This window comes from Gymnoscopelus microlampas, assembly GCF_963454915.1.
Source record: "Gymnoscopelus microlampas genome assembly, chromosome: 10".
NCBI classification, from domain to species: domain Eukaryota; kingdom Metazoa; phylum Chordata; class Actinopteri; order Myctophiformes; family Myctophidae; genus Gymnoscopelus; species Gymnoscopelus microlampas.
In genome coordinates, this window is record NC_139947.1 from 23,125,724 (window position 1) to 23,141,751 (window position 16,028).

Below are 16,028 nucleotides of genomic sequence, written 5' to 3' on the forward strand. Positions count from 1 at the left end.
TAGAGGGTATAAGTGGTTAACATTCTACAGTGTAAGCGTCTGCGTACAAGATGAGATTTGGGAGACAGAGAGTAGCGGCTAAGGCATGCTGCAGAGCTCTGTGTCCCTGCCATCGCTGCCTGGCATTTTATCGACCTAATTACTCTCTAATCAAACATGAAAAGGCCTATGTGGCAAAACAGGTTACCTCGGGCCAGCACTGTACCCAGTAAAATCCTCAGTGTTTGTTTAACTCTGGCAGTGTGTAAGTGTAACCAAATGGACCCTTACGGGTCCAACAGTGTAGGTGTACACTGTGGCAGTTACAAATGGATAAACTAACACTGAGGGTTTTACCACGTACCCAGCAGTGCTGAGAGATCCGCAAAAGAGGGAAACCGTGCTCTGAAAGCCTGGGAGTCTGTCGGCACTAACTTATCGAGGACCTCCTCTTTAATTACTATTAATTAACTAATCCACGAGAAATAAAAGGCCTTGGGTGATGGGTTTATAATAAATTTGATATGAGCTATTATTATATTATTATATTATAGAATGTTACATTATCATTACCATCTTTGTGTTTTGCCAATTATTGGGGGGCCCACTTGCAATACCCTCATGGCCCACCAGTTGGACGGTAATCGCTGATGTAGATCTTTTCTTATTATTATTTTGTTTTTGTAGCTCATGTACAGTACTTTGGCTTGGCAGTGGGAAAGTCAGGTCAGTCAGTAAATGTTTTAGAGTCCACATTGCATACCTGCTGCTTGCTGACATGTACTAACGCTGCACTCTTCTTCCTGCAGGCCATGGAGGAGGAACGCACAGCAATCATAACAATAAAAAAAAACGATGAACGTGGCTAAAAACAGGCTGGTAGTGAGAAAGAAGGGAGGGGAAGGTGCAGAGCGACAGGTAGAGATAGAGGAGGGGAGTGCCAGGGAGAGAGGGAACAAAAGAAGGCCGACGGGAAGTGAAAATAAAAAGAAGGGAGGAGAGAGGGGTGACAGAGCGGTGAAGAGGAGGAGAAGGGAAGGGAGAGGGGATCAGAAGTACCCCAAGGCCACAGCCACACACACAGTAAAATCCATAGTGTTAAATCGGCAATCTGGAACTTATTTGAATGAATAAAACATTATTCTAATCAATCTGTATGGTAGAATAGAGTATATTAATACAATATACTGTGACTAGCACATCTGCAGTGGTTGGAGGTGGTCTCCCTACTCTTCCTGTCAGGTAGGACACCTACTGGTTGACAAGTAGTACTGCCTGAAGCTCCTAAGTGCAGTATCTCCCGTGGTCAAGCGGAGATTTCATCTTGGAAGAGTGATAGAATTTTGGTCTCTCAGGCGGGAGACCTGGGGTCAAATCCGGATAAGGCATAAAACGTATGGATGATTGCAGCTTTGAAGTAATACTCAGGATTTGACAGTGCACCAGGATGGTTTAGGATCGCGAAGGAAGGGAGGAGGAGCGATTGGAGAGAGATAGAGAGATTAAGAGAGAGGGGGAGAAAGAAATCATTAAAGAACAGCTGTCTCCCTCTGACTCCTAATAAATCACTATCTGTGTCATCTGTGCCCCTCGGTTTACAGAAGGTCACGTTTGTCAATGTGTGATGGATAGAAGAGGAGACGAGACAAGCTGTGGTGGGATGTAAATTAAGTATATTTACTCAAGTAGCCTACTGTACTTAAGTACAATTTTGAGGTACTTGAATATTTCCATATTTCAATACTTTACAGTTCTGCAAATATCGTACTTTTTACCCTACTTCAATTATTTGACAGCTTTGGTTATTGGTTACTTTGCACATTTAGATTATTAACACAAATAACCAACTGGAAAAAGTGCTCCTCGGCGCACAGGTCTCCGCCAGGTCCGGTAGGTTATTGTGGGCCAGCAATGTTCGGATTTCGCCAATAAGGAAGGAATATGAAAAATCGGACGGATACGTCTTGATCACTATAGACTATAGAGATAATGTGTACCGATTTGCATGATGTTTGGACAAAATTAGTGGGAGTAATATAAAAATAAATTGTGCAAAAATCGTCCTCCTGGTGGCGCTATAATAGGGCAATGTTAAAAGGGTGGCATTTGTTCCTCAACTAGTGCGAATGTGCGTGCAAAGTTTCACCACAATCGGACGCTGCGCTCATGATTCACAGCATTTTGTTGAAAACTTGTCACTCCTGCAAACTTTAGATGTCAATCTTAGCCAATCAGGATGGAATAGGAAAGATCCGTCTTGATCACATGACTATAGAGATACTGTGTACCGATTTGCGTGATGTTTGGATAAAATCTGTAGGAGTACTGTGAAGAAATGTGTTTTACCAAAATCGAAAGATTTGGGGCAGAGGTTCTGCTCTGGCATCCAGGTAGTGTGTGTACACTGTTTCGCTGCAATCAAGCCAACGGTGCCGGAGATTAGCTGTACACACAAAGAATGGCAAATGCACACACGGAAGGACGGACAGACAAGGTGCAAAACATACTCTATCGCCATGCATTCGGCCTGGCGGAGACAATTATGCCCTATTTTATACTTCGGCTATTCGAAGCTTGCAGATCAGGTTTGTTTCTGAGAAAAAATAGAGCACTTTTAATTTGGTACGTTAAGTATATTTTGACACTTTTGTACTTTTACTCAAGTAAAATTTTGAATACAGGCCTTTTACTTGTAACAGAGTATTTCTACCTTGTGGTATTGCTACTATTGAGTAAAAAGTACAGTACTTCTTCCACCACTGGAGACAGGAGAGGTAGACCACTTTTCTTATGGATGATGCATTGTTTTTTGTTGTTGTCTTGCATTCATCAAACTATATTTATTCAGAATTCTTTTCAAAACAGCTTGCACACAAAATCTGCCACATACTGTATGGAGATTGTTTTCTGCATGTTGTCATAGCGATTCTTACACTGAAACCATTAGCAACATAACAGGGACTCCAGTGAATTTTCCATCTGCACACAAACCATAAAGAGTTTCATACATGCTTCACATTCATACACAGTCAAATACTCAGTGTTCATTTAACTCAGAGAGTATAAAAGTTGACCCCAATGGACGCGACAGGTCCATTAGGGTCAATCTTTAAAGTCTCAGAGTTAAATGAACACTGTGTATTTCACTGTGTAGCCATTCAACGTGTGTGTGTGTGTGTGTGTGTGTGTGTGTGTGTGTGTGTGTGTGTGTGTGTGTGTGTGTGTGTGTGTGTGTGTGTGTGTGTGTGTGTGTGTGTGTACACTGAAGAGAAGTACAGTATGGATATTTGCAGCTGTTACTTGAGCAGCATTTCAATAATAGTGCAAACAACACACAAATCATGTGAAATTAAGTGAGCTCAGAGCAAAACGCAAAAAAATGGAGATGAATAGAAACCATAGTTCTAGTGTGTGAATCACTGCTCCTTGTGCTTGTGCTTGGCCTTGGAGATGAAAGAAGTCCATAATATTGATAACATGATCGAAGCCTTTTTCTGAACTAGAAGCAGTAAAACTGATGGAGAAGATAACACTTTACTGTAGTGCTTCTTTTGATCCACTAGCGTCCAATCAAAAGAGACAGCAGTCCAGTGCGGAGACACGTCCACTGACGATAGCCTGAACGAGTGTCTTTTCTATCAAAGGAGTGTAGTCTACACAGTAAAAATCCTCAGTGTTCATTTTTCCATTTGTAACTCAGAGATTATACAAATGTGTGGGGTGTAACCATCGTATACTATAGTGGCGTGCCGTGCAATACAATATTCGTATTGTAACTATTACATCTACAGTATTTGGAGGCGGTTTCCCGACTCTTCCATTGAGAAATGTAGACCCTGGTGTCGCCGTGTCGGGTAGGTCTCCTAATGGTTTACATGCAGCCCTGCCTGAAGCTCATGAGCACAATATCTCCCTTGGCCAAAGTGAGGATTGCTTTCTTGGATGAGCAGTAGAAATCTGGTATCTTAAGCGGGAGTCGGGAGACCTGGGTTGGAATCCCAGCTAGGACATAACAGTAACGGATTGCATCTTAAATGAGCACGAGCATGAGGATTTTTGCTGCGTAAATCTCTGCTATCCCTGGCAAACTGTTCCCCCCTCCCCTCCCCTTCCCTCCTCGTCTTCATTGCAGCGTCTCTCGGGCACTGCGGTCTTAACTCATGTTGCCAGAGGACGTGTTGCTTGCTTGAAGGCAGGGCAGGACGTACAGTAGAAGGTTGACAGGGAAGGAATGAAGAAGGCAGACAGACAGAGAGAGAGAGAGAGAGATATAATTCTACATGTCAGTGGACTACTGTGTCTGAAGCAGACACAAACACCTTAAGGGTCCAATTTACTCCTTGTCGCGACAAGGACAAAACTACTGTAACTGATTCAGTTGAAAATGTGTTATTTTACCGTAAGTGGCTAATTTACACCTTGTTGCAACGACGACGAAAATGCTGTAACTGAATCAGTTACACATGTGTTATTTTTGTCTGTGACAAAGTAGGTTGTAAATAAGCTTTTTGAGCTTACTGCTATGATATAGTCCAGTGGTTCTCAACAATTTTTTACTACTACAAATCTTGTATGAGTGGATCAACGGCCAAATACATATTAATTTGGGGGTCCTTGAAATTTGAGAACCACTGATATAGCCTACTGTACATAAAAACAGACGCCAGAGCAACAGAGAATGTATAAACAGCACTGGTAATTATAACTACACTTTGAACTCTTGTTTGTAAAAAGTCATAATATCTCTTCCAACGGATCTTTATACAGTAAACAAATTAATGGACCTTAGGGGTCCATTGGGTTATATATTAGTACACTGAAAGTTTTCCTTTAACACTGAGGACGTTGACTGTGTGTAGAGCCTACAATGAGGTTTCATTATGACTGTGTGTAGCCTACATTGAGGTTTCATTATGATTATGTGTAGCCTACATTGAGGTTTCGTTATGACTGTGTGTAGCCTACATTGAGGTTTCGTTATGACTGTGTGTAGCCTACATTGAGGTTTCATTATGTCTATGTGTAGCCTACATTGAGGTTTCGTTATGACTGTGTGTAGCCTACATTGAGGTTTCATTATGACTGTGTGTAGCCTACATTGAGGTTTCGTTATGACTGTGTGTAGCCTAATGACTATGTGTAGCCTACATTGAGGTTTCATTATGACTGTGTGTAGCCTACATTGAGGTTTCATTATGACTGTGTGTAGCCTACATTGAGGTTTCGTTATGACTGTGTGTAGCCTACATTGAGGTTTCATTATGAATGTGTGTAGCCTACATTGAGGTTTCGCTATGACTGTGTGTAGCCTACATTGAGGTTTCGTTATGACTGTGTGTAGCCTACATTGAGGTTTCGTTATGACTGTGTGTAGCCTACATTGAGGTTTCATTATTACTGTGTGTAGCCTACATTGAGGTTTCGTTATGACTGTGTGTAGCCTAATGACTATGTGTAGCCTACATTGAGGTTTCATTATGACTGTGTGTAGCCTACATTGAGGTTTCATTATGACTGTGTGTAGCCTACATTGAGGTTTCGTTATGACTGTGTGTAGCCTACATTGAGGTTTAATTATGAATGTGTGTAGCCTACATTGAGGTTTCGCTATGACTGTGTGTAGCCTACATTGAGGTTTCGTTATGACTGTGTGTAGCCTACATTGAGGTTTCGTTATGACTGTGTGTAGCCTACATTGAGGTTTCATTATGAATGTGTGTAGCCTACATTGAGGTTTTGTTATGACTGTGTGTAGCCTACATTGAGGTTTCGTTATGACTGTGTGTAGCCTACATTGAGGTTTTGTTATGACTGTGTGTAGCCTACATTGAGATTTTGTTATGACTGTGTGTAGCCTACATTGAGGTTTTGTTATGACTGTGTGTAGCCTACATTGAGGTTTCATTACATTTTATTAGAATCTAACAACAGCATGAGGCAGGACAGATTGAGTACTACTCACCCCACCGTCAGGAAAGGGAACACATCACAACATTGTTGGTCAGAACACAGGGAGACACACACCATCAACACAGCACAGCACTGAGCTAGGGGTACAACTGCTAATCTAACTAATTGATTAATCAATTATAAAATACATAGATGTTAATGAAATAATTAATTTGGGGGGGAATTGAAATGAATGATTTTTGCATGAAACAATGATGTACAATGTTGTTGTTGTTGACGTTGTACAATGAAAAGTAATCAATGTTATAATCGCTCTGAGAAAATAATAGATAGTTGCAGCTCTACACTGAGCGCATCAGTCCAGCATGGGTGGCCACGTGGGCAGGGGATGGCGCACGATGTTATGTTGGCTGCCTTGGGGGGGGGTTTGTGAATTTAATAGGCCGCCGTTCTCAGGTGCAGAATTTGACCTCAGGTTTTACAGCTATAGCTTTAAAAGAACTCGGCATTCTACATATTGGTAGATTATTATTAGAATACCATAGGTATGCCATAAGACTTTTTCAGTTTCCTTTTCTACAGTGCTTTTTTTTGTTATTAATTCAATAATAAGGAAGTGATTAAATGGTAATAAACACATAGAGGCATGTGGGAGGTTCTCATTAATAAATCTCTCTGAAATTAGTGGTCATGACGCATTTTACTGCCAGGGGGAAAAGTGAGTCGTTACCACAAGCGACTTTCCCCTTGAACATTCCTTTTCCTTTACCATTTCCCTCAGTTTATTATTCCTTAGGAAATCATCTCAGGGATATCTACTGCTCATTTATACTAGTTGTCCCTCCACAGAATGCTATAAAAATGTATCTGGAAATGCGAGAACAACTTCAACAATCACGTTCACTGTGTGGGACTACTGGGGACTCTATGACGGCAAGTCGAGCTGCAGGTGCTTTGCAAAGTGAGTAGTGAGTTTGTTGGCGTGTAGGTTCCTAGGCACAGGGGGCTTTAAAAGCCTATAAAGTGTGGAATTTATTTATGGGAAAAAAGCAGTCTGGGGGATAGGTTTAATATGTAACCTATTAACACTACTGCCCCACTTGCACTGTTGGGAATGCAATTGATCGCATTGGAGATTAATGTTTCCTTCCCAGTACCAAGCCACAGGAAATAAACTGTTTACAACTACAGAACACCGTGAATGTAAAAAAAGAAATCATATCAATCATTTTACATGGGCAGATAGCCCGTGGTAAATCTACCGTATACATTTGTGGAAAGACATGCAGATGCAATGCAAGGAAGACCAAACAAGAAAGGACCTAAAAGACAGTAAAATACAGCACACAAAAAAGGGGTGATAGTCTCTAGAGCAGTGGTTCTCATAGAGTCTGTAGGACCCTAGGTGTGTGTGTGTGTGTGTGTGTGTGTGTGTGTGTGTGTGTGTGTGTGTGTGTGTGTGTGTGCGCGCGCGCGTGCGTGTGGGTGTGTGTGTGTGTGTCCCCGTGTTCCACTGACCTGGCCTGGACGGGCCGGTTTAGGCCCATGGCCTCGACTCACCAGCAGAGCCTCCTGGTTGTCAGTCAGGGCCTGCTTGGCCAGGAAGCGCTCCCGCTTGATCTGCACCTCCAGAGACTCAGGCACGTCAGGCACCATCCAGTCGATGGCACGCAGCACGAAGAACACCACGTGCTGCCAAGTGAGGGAAGGAGAAAGAGAGAAACACCAAGGAAGATTTACAGCCGAAAAGAGAGAAGCGCCACACCCCCTCCAGGTTTAAGAGCTTAACCACATTAACCCTGCTGCCCCTCTGGGCATTTTATCTGAAAAATAGTCTAGGCATATGCACTTTTTGCACTATTTTGTCATACGCCGGTGTCGTGCGACATTATCAAACAACAAAGTATGATTCAGGCTTAAGTGGTTAAAGTTCCGATGTGCGTAATACCAGCTGGATGTCACGTGTAAAGCGTCACTTATGATTTAGAGAATAAGTGCTGAATATATCAAGTGCAAAAAGTGCCGATGTGATCATGTGTCACACAACACTTTTCAGCTGAAGTATGAATTAGGTTTAAGAAATGAACAGAGAGAGGAGAGAGTGAGGGATGCTGCGGCAAGAGATGGAGGAGTGATGATGGAGATGGGAAAAAATGGAGCACAATTATTGACAAAATCTGAGAAGACGGTAGAAAAGAGAGAGATATAAGGCATTGGAAGAGACGAGTAAAGGGGAACGAGAAGATAGCTGCCAAATGAAAAGAGTGTGCGGAAAGATGGCTAATCAATACGGTGGTTATAAACTTGAAGAGATGGATGACAGATTGTTGAGGGTAAGCCAGTTGCAACACGACCACATAAATTACTGTGTACATACGGGCAAGCATGAAATGAAATGGACAAAACTGAAACATCAGTCAGTGGATGGATAGATATACAGTAGAATATTAAGAGAACCGATGTACTGTACAACTAGGCAACACAGGTGAATGGAACGATAAAACACAGCAATGACTCAGACACAGCTCATAAGCTATACCAGTCATTCTCAACTGTTTTTATTTCAATTTTGATATGCATTAGGGCCCAATACAATACACACACAACACCCTAATGATTAGGCCACGCACCGACATTTGATACAATTTTTATCTCTGGGACTCCAATCTAAATTCTCAATGGTAATTTATTCTCTTGAGATAGACGTCTCAAATGCCTGTAGCCTATTTCAGAAGCTCTTAAAATGTAAATGAGTAGAAAATAAAGCGGAGGTCCCCCCCATTGATTGACTGATTGAATACCTTATTAGACAGAAATGTAAACAGCACAAGGTACAGTCAATCATTTGTTTTGCTAGCTAGTCGAGGCCTATACAGGAAAGAGAATGTGATGTCACACTGTGATGTTGTAGTAACAGACCTCACAAGGTGGCGCCACCTGTCCATTGAAATCAATAGACGGGGGGCGCCATCTTGTGAGGTTGTCTTGTCTCCTTCTCCTAGCTAGCTGCTTAGCAGAAATATATATTTTTAAATATATTTCAAAACATATTTTAAAGGGACTACACCATGAATTAAAAAAATATATATATTTAATTTATTATCATATTGTTTATGTCCCTCAAACGTTTTTCAAAAGGTTTGAGCCTAAATCAAGCATCAGATATACTCATTCCAACTAACTTCTCTCTGGCTTATAAAGCACTTTCACCTGCAATACCACATTGTCCTGTTTGGCACGGGGCGCTATTGAGCCAGTTTGTATGCATGTTATCTCCTGGTTCTGTGTGGAAAAAGTTAAAAAAAATAATAATAGAAAAGAATAATAATTTTTAAAAAAATGTTTTGGTTGGAACTGAAAAACGGGAGGTATTGTACACTGACGTGACGTCACGTCAGGGTGCAAATCAGTTTGGCCTGTTTTGAGACCAATTTACAGAAAACCCCAGATTTGCTGTGAAAGCCTGAGTGTTCAAACTGGGGTATTTTGGGGGATAGAGAGAGGTAGGGGAGAGGTAGGGGAGACCAAAAACACACAAAAAAAGAAGAAAAAGTTAAAATTCATGGTGTAGTCCCTGTAATACCCTTCCGATCTGAAGAGCAGATGACAGCTTCCGGTTCTCAACTTTCACGGGGTGGAATTACAAGACTCTCTATGGTGGAATAGATAGTCTGGCTTGAGAGACAAAATTGGTGATTTAACTTTGTTTCCATTTGTACACTCTGTGAGTTACAGACACGTATGGGTCCAATTTTGGTTCCTACTGTAACTATCAGTTGGGGACCCCCTGGAACCCCCTCAAGGACCTCACAGAGACACTGTTGCTGTCTTACCTCAAATGCAATGATGAAGCCCAGTCGTACAGCAAGCAGTTCCCAGTAAAACAGCGTGTAGTTTCCATCGTCCTCTCTGAAAGCTTTATACCTTAAAGAAGAAGACACACAAATCTAACTGATAAGTCTTGTTAATCAACACCAGAGGCATCTGACAAGCAGCAGCAACAATAAAATGAGAAATGCTGCCCTCTGTTGGTCAAGTCTTTGAATCTCATGATGAAACCAGTGCTAAAGTTTAAACTTTTTACAAACATTCTTCAATCAGCTTTGAGTTTTTCAGAAAGAAAAATAAAGACTAACAACCAAAATGTATGTTGGTAGGTCAAGCTTTTAGAGATGTTTGTTTTACTATTTTATTTTCTGGCGTGTTACAAGAAAAATGCAACTTAGTCATTTCTTCCCAAAGCATTCGCACAGCAGCAGTGGTGGAAAAAGTACTAACATTTTCTACTTAAGTAAAAGTATCAATACTGCAATGTAGAAATACTCTGTTACAAGTAAAAGTCCGGAATTCAAAATTTACTTTAGTAAAAGTACAAAAGTATTGGTATCAAAATAACTTAAAGTATAAAAGTAAAAGTATTCATTATGCAGAATGTCCCATTTCACAAGTTTTCAAACGTATAAAAATTGTTTGAAAATAGCAGATCTACAACCTCATAATGTGTGGCATCGTGACGCATTGTGAGCTTGTAGATCGGCTATTTTCAAATGGACGGGATGATATAGGGCTGAAGTGGGTAATGTAAGTTTAGATAAAAATCAAAATCTACAAAGTATCTAGTAACTAAAGTTTAAAAATAATTGTATTGGAGTAAAAGTACAATATTTGCCTCTGAAATGTAGTGGAGTAGAAGTAAAAGTACTGAAAATTGGAAATGCTCCAGTAAAGTAAAAAATACCTACAAATTTTAATTAAGTACAGTACTTGAGTAAATGTACTTAGTTACTTTACACCGCTGGTTAGCAGAGTAAACCTTTTGCGCCGTCACAAAATATTCAGCACACGGTTTACCTGCACATTGGGTAGACGGTGTAATTAGCCGGAGCATGAGCCAGGGTGAAGTTGACATATCCATGCAGATCTTTATGAAACTTGTACTGGTACAGCAAGCGAGGTAAGAAATCTGATGTGAAGGCGATCAAGAAAGCCTGTGGACATAAACAGCAAGAATAGGGATCTAGATCAGTGGTTCCTAAACCTTTTAGCTTGAGACCCAAGAGAGAAATTAGGCGTTTGCCCGGGACCCAAACTGGTAAAAGTAGCAGATCTACAAGCTCTGCTATTTTCACAACTTTTAAAACTTTTTGTAAAATATATTTGTGGAAATGATTTGATTTTTTCATTTTATTTATAAAATATATATAAATATTTATATGTAATAAACGGAAAAAAATCGATATTTTCTGGCGACCCATAAAAATTGGTCCGTGACCAAAAGATGGGTCCCGACCAAGCCCACAGAACCACGGTAGAACAGTGAAGCTGCCTTCGCCTGGTAGTCAAATCTGGAATAGCAACACTTCCACATTTAAAATGCTACTGCGCGTGCGTCTACCGTTAAAACCTACAAAAGTCCCTTCAGAGGCTTCGCAGAAACCCTAGTGTGCCTGCTCAGGACCAAACCCTAGTGTGCCTGCTCAGGACCAAACTTCCATATAATGGAAGTACCATTATATGGTACTTCCGGGTGCTTCAACCGCCACTAAGCAACTTTCATGGAAATGAATAGTTGGGGACGGGGCAATCCGCCCTCTAGATATATCATAACTCTATGGTCCCAACCCACTGTTTGGGAAACGGGTTAAGACAAATATGAACAACTTGGACGGTGCACAGTAAATCCTCAGCATGTGACGCACATTGACTATGACGGACAGGTGTGACAGGCCTTCCAGGATGTTGAACCAGACACCTATGTTCTGGGCGCGCTCGGCCACGGGCCGCCGGTACTCGCACACAAACTTGTGGGCGTCTAGGCGGACCTCTGCCCAGTTGTTGAGGAGCGCAAAGAGAGGAGCCAGTGGGAATGCTGCCACGAAGATGGTGATGAACCCAAACTGCAACACTGTTGATGGAAATTTCAAAACCATTAAAAAACATTAAAAGATTAATCCTTTTTATGCTATTAGTCATAAGACAAATATAGGCCAGCAATTTCCAATGTGTTAGGTGGTGTGAGATCAAACTTCAGGTTCAGTTGACAGGACCATAATGATAATAATAATAATAATAATAATAATAATAATACTTAATCTGTGGGCAATGGGCATATCATGGTTATAATAGATAGATCGATAGTTAGTTAGGTAGAGCAGTGAGACCCTCACCCATCTCCAGATATTCCTCAAACAGACCCTCATACTCCACCAGCTGGTAGTCTTCCTCCCAGCGCCGTGGTTCATTGGATGCCTTATTCCCACGCACCTTGGCCATGGCTCGCTGCTGGCGCCAGGCCTTGACCTTACTGTCACAGGACACAATGATTACAAAAATGTAAATAACACACACACCACAGGGCTTATACTGTAGCAGGTTCTGTTTAACCACTTGAATCCCGACATCCCTATTCTGGGGGGAACATTCGCCACAAATAGAAGATCTACAAGCTTACAATGCGTCGGCAACCCACTTGAATCCCAGCATCCCTAATTTGGGGGGAACATTCACCAAAAATAGCAGATCTACAAGCCCACAATGCATTGCGTTGCAACGCATTGTGAGCTTGTAAATTGGCAGTATCTGGCAAAGAAATTTGGCACAGAGGGTAAAAAGCGGTCCAAGTACACAGTTGTAACAGATCTGTTTTACTACAGAGAGTATTTAAGAGGTTAAGATAAGAGACTCAGGAGGGAGATTTTTGTGTTCCCTTTTCGTCTTTGTGCTCCGACTGTTTGTTTTAAAACGTAAAACTTGTCAAAACAATGACACGTATACATTTGCAGAGTACTGGACATATGACCAATTTGTTCATCACATACTGTACACACTTATGCCTGCATGCTCTCGCACACACACACACACACACACACACACACACACACACACACACACACACACACACACACACACACACACACACACACACACACACACACACACACACACACACACACACAGTCCCAGGGCTGACTGTGCCAGTACTGCAGTAATAGTACAGTATTGGGCTGTACTGCACCAGGCAAACACATCTCCACTCAGCATCCAGGGAAGTATAATGCAACACAGACTATAGGCTTGATTTATACTTAGTTGCGTGCAGGTGTCGCACACTGAAAATAGCTGATGTTCAAGCTCACAAAGGAAGAACTTAACAGACCACTTAACGGCTGCCGTTAAGTGTTCTGGGATGAATATTCGGCAAAAGTAGCAGATCTACAAGCTCACAACACGGCACGTTATGGCGCGTTGTGGCAGAGAGATTTGGTGTAGATGGAAAAAAGTACCAGTGTAACTCAGGTCTGTTTTACTAAGATTAGAGGGTTTACATAGTTAAAGTGTGCAGAGGAAACGTACGGGATGACAAACTCCTGGACGTTGCCGATGACCTGCTTCCCCACCATGATGATGAACAGCTGCTCAGCTAGTTCAATGAGACAGCCACCTGGACCGCACTGAAACACACACACACACACACACACACACACACACACACACACACACACACACACACACACACACACACACACACACACACACACACACACACACACACACACACACACACACACACACACACACACACACACACACATCAATGCAGAATCTTCATTAACATGATAATAATACTGGTACTACTACAAATATTAACAATAGATAATAATGATCTAAAAGTAGGTTATAAAGTGCATAAAACAGATACAAAGGTACTTAAATCATAATAATTTTAAATAAATCAAAATGAAAATACACAACAAATTCCTGTCTCTACTACAAATTACTGTAGTTTTAGGACTTAAAAGCTACAGCTGATTTGGCCAGCATTAAGCTCTTTATGCTAGACCTAAAGCACTGTACCAAAACGTAGGAACTAGGCTAAGAACCTCTTATCATCCAAACATAACAGAGAAAACTCACATCTTCGTTTCTCATCCCAAATAAGGTGCCATAGTTGGTGGGATAACCCACAAATCTATCAGTGACATGGAAAAGAAAATTCAATTATTTACATTTGGTTATTTTTTGAAAAAAGTAAACAAATTAACCACATGAACCCTAGCGTCCCTTTTCTGGGCATGTCATAATAGGCAAACATTCTGCGAAAATAGCCGATCTACAAGCTTGTGTCGCACTGCGGCGCGTTGTGAGCTTGTAGATCGGCTGTTTTCAGTGAAGAGATTTGGTGTAGGGGTGAAAAAGGAGAGGTCCAAGTACAGATCCCTAGGGGGACCCCGGTCAATAAAGTATATAGGGTTCAAGTGGTTTCACTTGTGAGCAGAAAAACAGTGTTGCATACAGTATGAGTGACTTCTCTCTTACCTTCCCTTGAAGAAGGCCACGTAGAAGGGAGAGGAGTAGAAGTTGACAAACTGGAAGACAAACACCTTGAAAGTGAAAGCATCTTCATACTGGGTCTGCGTTCTGTGCATCTCTGTCAGAAGTAAGAAGAGAAAAATTATCTTCATGTCACTGAAGAGTAAAGACTGTATAAGCTTTTAGCGTGCTCACATCTCTGTCCATGGTTAATTTCACAAGCCACTTGACTGATCAGCAGCAAATGTTTTGTGCACACAGTATGCCACATTTTATTTTTTTGAAATATTTCACATATTTTATAATGGCAGTCGGATTGGGCTGAAACCTTGCTTAAATATGGAGTCATAGGTCATATCATGTGAAATTACATCAGTATGTGAAATAACATGGCATCCAGACAATGTGCACAAGAAATACTCGTTTAGCCCCAGAGAGGAAAAACAGACAAATACACCCCCTCTAGACAGTTGGCCTCCTACTAGCCTCGGGAACCCATGCCTTTTTTTTGTTTAGCCTCCTACAGACCCACCCAAAAATGTTCCATCCAGAACATATACCAGGAGATGTGTCATATGAAAGATATGGTCAAATAAATCTTCACTGATCCCTGGGGAGAAAATCAGGTGTCATACTAGATAATAACAAGATGTCCATGCCCTAGTGGCTTTGTGACATTTGGCACTGATCAGTCCAGTGGAACGGGTGTGACAAATACATAAGAAGGTGGTTTTGCTGCAAATCACAAAATGACTTTAGAGCTACAGTTAGTTCAGTTGGGGTTAGAGAGTTACATATTAATAAAGAGTGGGGGGATGTATGTTGTTTTATTAATATTATGTTTTATTATTATTTTGATGTCTTTGGTTGGTTATTGCACTTTTGCCTACAAAAGAAGCATGTAAATTTAGAATGAACTGTTATATGATGCTTCACAATATAACTATTGGAAATATTAGATTCATAGTGGGTTTGCTAGTTTCAGTTTAGTTGTTATTTTTTTTTAAATGTTGTTTCGGCTTAGTTTTTATCAGTTTCAGTTTCAGGCATGTGTAGCAGGGCGGAATTTTGATACCATAGTGCACTTGGTGATACAAGCGCGAAATTTGGCACAGATGACCTTCATATGACCCTAATTGATAATCAACCTCTGGCCACGCGGAATTCCTAAGATTTCAAGATGGCCACCACCAGTTTTCAAAATGGCTGCAACTGGGCCAATGTGTTGGACTATATCGCTTTGCTGGGGCTTATTTTAATATAAGAGAATATTTTCTGGAGGTATTCCTACCAAGTAAGATAAAAAATAACATTAGGTTCCAATATGGCGGCATATTTTCCAATATGGCTGCCGATAAATTGCAGAAATGTGCATCTGCTTATGGTTTATCCACATGAGCTTGTAGTACATGTATTTGTATTAATTATCATACACAGAATCCATTTATGGAACATTTGAAAGTGATTTATTAGCTTGGTAAAGCTTAGTGCTTACTTTTTGTTTTGTTATTAAGTCATTATAAACACATTCTCATTTACAATGGTGGCTGGGCAAGTGACAGGCCAGTGTACTAGCAACTGCAACCACAGAGGGGTGTGCAGATAAGTCCAAACTTAAAGCATTTTCAGTGTCCAGAACATGCTTTTTTACATCCACATCTTGTCAGCTTCTGGCATAATTTGGCAAACAGGACTGCACAAGAGTGACTGGACCCATATATGTCCTGTTTGGAATGCACTTCACTTGCATTCACTTCCTTGTAGGAACTACTTCTATGAAGTTCTATCGTACATGAGTACTATGAACTCCTCAATGACTTGCATATGTT